The sequence below is a fragment of the Microtus ochrogaster genome, chromosome 6 (assembly GCF_000317375.1).
Source record: "Microtus ochrogaster isolate Prairie Vole_2 chromosome 6, MicOch1.0, whole genome shotgun sequence".
NCBI classification, from domain to species: Eukaryota; Metazoa; Chordata; class Mammalia; order Rodentia; family Cricetidae; genus Microtus; species Microtus ochrogaster.
In genome coordinates, this window is record NC_022013.1 from 78,079,797 (window position 1) to 78,083,378 (window position 3,582).

Sequence of the window (3,582 nt, forward strand, 5' to 3'; positions counted from 1 at the left end):
CAGTACTCGTGGCCTAGAGCCAGAGTAGCTTACACGTGGCACCGTGTCCACAGAGCAGAAAGACAGGGGCCTCATGCTGAGTGGGGTGAAGGGCTCAGCAGGGAGCCCGTGCCAGCCCCTGATATAACCCAGACTCCTCGGGATCCACTTCCTCTCTTCTTCCTGGACCTCCCTTTGCCCTCTGTGCCTGGGCTTGCTCTGAGGGAAGGAAAGACAGAGAGGGCGGCAGGTAAGAGAGTGGAAACGGCAAAGTCGCCGTGGGCCCCGACGCCCAGGAAAAAGTCCTCCCGGAGGAAAGAGTGCATCTGGTTCAGGAGCCATCCACCAGGCATCTGGGAACATCTGCCGTGAGAAGATGCGCCAGGAGTCTGGTGAGGTCAGTGGCATCTCACGGGTGGTGCTGGGAAAGGAAGGGGTTCAGATGTCTCCTGGGAACAGAGCTCTCTCTCCCAGCCCAATCTTCTTGCCATCTGAGTCAGGTCACCCTCCCTCATCAGCTAATACTGCTGCTGGCCAAGAGGCTTAGGTGGGTCTCCATGGCAACCGCAGCTGGCCTGCCTCCAGGTTCTGTAGGGAGTAGTGGCTCAGCTCTAGGGACAGACACACACTCCACAAACACCAGCCCAGCTGGGGCCCTCCTCCAGTTGGTGCCTCTGGCAAAACGTCCCCGACAGGAGAAGCAGAAAGTCCAGGAGGCAGCCAGCAGAGAAAGAGTTGGGGGGGCAGTGTGAGGATGGTGCCCACCGTTCTCCCTCTGCCCATCTGCAAATGCTCAACTTTCTGCTTCCCGTAGAAAAGATCAAGGCTCTCTCCTCCTAGACTGGGAAGCAGAAAGCAGGACCCCTACATTGCCTCAGAAGGAGGTGGATCTCAGGTAAGAGTGTGTATGTGTATGGGGGAGGGGGGGTCTCCCTAGAAGTGGCAGCTTCCTGCCCTCCAAGAGAGCAGCTGCATCTTTAGGAGTCAGCCACACTTGGTTATGAACTTGGAGGGGAGACTCCCTGGCCATCTGGGAACTAAACAGTAGGCTGGATCTGGGACCCAGGTGGTGGTGGAAGGCTCCCTCAGTCCTCACCGGTCAAAGATGGGGCCGTGGGTTGCCTAGCCTGGTTCTTTCTTCATAAACTTGTGGGGGGCCACGGCTGTTGTCTACTCTGGGCAGAGTGAGCCTCGGAGAGAAACCAGCCTTGGTGTTCCCTCTTGTGCTGCACAGAGGACACAGGCAAGGGGAGAAAGCAAATCTCAAATCAGAGGGTATCATCCATCTGGGAAATGTAAGTTCAGCACCTCTGAAGGGCAGAGCCAAATCTAGGCATACAGCAGGCACCACGGAATGTGTGGTCCCCTCCACAGTGGGGCAGCCTATGTCCCAGTAAGGCACCAGCGAGAGAACCTGGATGGAGGTGGGGAGGATCCAGGGGGTTGTGACATTGGGATGGAGGGAGAGTTTCTTGGAGACTGTCCACCATAGTCAGACCTGAGTACTTGCACCTCTGCCTCAGTGTTAAGAAAACTGACTGAGACTCCATCCATTGACCAGTCTGCCATTCACCCACCTACGGCCCCATCTATCCACACGTACAACGGAACCACCCATTCACCTGCCCTCTCACCTACCCATCCACCCACCCACTGACCCATGCACCCACTCACTCAGTCTTTCCCCTGCCCATCCACCCACCCACTGACCCATCCATCCACTCACTCAGTCTTTCCCCTGCCCATCCCCACACCCAGCTGCCTGTGCAGGTACCCGTCCTTCATTACAGAGGCTGGAGTGATGGGTCCCGTGGCCACTGAGATCCATGCCATCTCTGTGGGGAGCAGTGAGGGCCGGCCACAGGAGAAAGTTGACTCTCAGAGAAGGGTTTGAGAGTTGATCAGTGAGGCAGAATTCTCATAGGCCAGGCCCGTTCACACCTGGCTCAGTGAACTATAGGTAAATTTTTCTAATGCCGGAAAGAATCAAGGCTAACTTGGCAGCCAGTAAAGTTGACCCTGGGCCTCTGACAAACAGAGCCCGGGAGAGAATTAGTGAGAGAAAGCACTGCTCTCTGGGCCTCTGCCAGAACCCAGGGTCTGGCCTTGGCTGATACTGCTGCTCTAAGAGGTAACCTATGCTCTAGGACAGCCTGGGTCAGGTGCCCTTAGACCCTAGGGTCACCAGGAACGCAGCCCTCTCTAGCCTGCAGATACTCAGCCGAGCTGTGGGAGCCCAGCCCTACAGGGGCAGAGCAGCAGCTGCTGGCCTGGGTGTGGCTCCCTCTGGACTAATAAATCAGGGTTCTTGGATGAAGGAGAGCATCCCCTTCAGTGTGTGGCACCGGCGAGCATAGTGGTCCTCTCTATTGTCTAGGACCAGACTCCTCTTCCCTTGGGATTCAGAGCAGGCGTGGAACATTTCTAAGATGGAAAGCCACTGTCCTCAGGGAGTCCAGAAATGGGTGGAGGAGAGGCTCAGGTAGGAGCAGAGGAGGCAGTGTGATGAAGGGGAGGGGCAGGAGGGGAGGGGAGAGTGACACCTAGGGGCAGTGGTGGGAATGAGGGCTTTTGTGTGGACCAGCCCCAGGTGCCCACAACCAGCTTCTCTCGGAAGATGGCGGCTCAACTCAGGGCCAGGGAATGCCAGGATCCAGGTTGGGGTGAAACTCGCACTAAGTCGTGGGGTTGGAGGGCAGGGTAGGCTTTCCCTTCTGTTCTGCAGACTTCTGGGGGTCACTGAGAAAACATTTCTGAAGTGTTTCTTATTGAAACATCACCCAAGCTGGGTTAGATAAACCAGCTCTATAGAAATGCAGCCATGGAAATACGCATAAGAACAACTTATAACATAGTGATATCTGTGCTTTTCTAGATAGGTCGGATTATAAAATCTAGTGACATACCTAATAAACACCGCGTTTCAGAGTAGCAGTGAGCACACAATATTCACAAATAACAACGTTGAAGAGTCGGGACTATATTTTTGATCTTGGCTGGAGGTAAAGTCTCAGGTGTCAGGGTACTCCTGGGCTATGTGGTGGTCATTCCTACCTGGGGGAGATGCTATATTAAAGTAATTTAGATTTATTTATTTTATGTGTATGTGTATTTTACCTGCAGGTGTGTGTGTATGTGTGTGTATGCTCTACATGTGTAACTGGTGTCTGTGGAAATCCAGAAGTGGGAATCAGATACCCAAGAATTGTGAACCACCATGTATGTAGTGCTGGCCCTCTGCAAGAGCAGCAAGTGCTCTGGACTGCATAGCTCCCTCTCTATCCCAGACATGCTACATTTTAAATTAAAGGTGGAAACAAAGTGTTCCTAAGTTCCTAACTTGATTCTCCTAGGACCCCAGGGAAGAGTCCCAGCACTGAGGGCCAGTGACAGGCACAGGTGGACCAGCCTTGTGTTGTGAAAGCTCTTGTCAGGCTTAGCTAATTTTACAGGAACCTGAAACAGGCACCCTCATTGCCCCTCTTACAGACCGGAAAACTGAGACTCCGGTGGTCTGAACATAGACTAGATGCTTCTAGTCTAGTGCCAGGTATGGCTGGCACTCTCTCCTCAGCCTCAGCTTGGACACAGATGTGTCGGGTA

At 54.0% G+C, this 3,582-nt stretch overlaps 1 protein-coding gene across 2 annotated transcripts in view; it reads left to right on the plus strand.

Annotated features, from left to right (window-relative positions):
* The first annotated feature begins 622 nt into the window (after positions 1 to 622).
* Rd3 (retinal degeneration 3, GUCY2D regulator) overlaps positions 623 to 3,582 on the plus strand; it is a 9,367-nt gene continuing 6,407 nt past the window's right edge. For both annotated transcript variants that reach the window (XM_013346947.2, XM_026779854.1), the window contains exon 1: positions 623 to 874. The gene's annotated coding sequence lies outside the window, so the exon portion shown is untranslated. The remainder of the gene's footprint in view (positions 875 to 3,582) is intronic.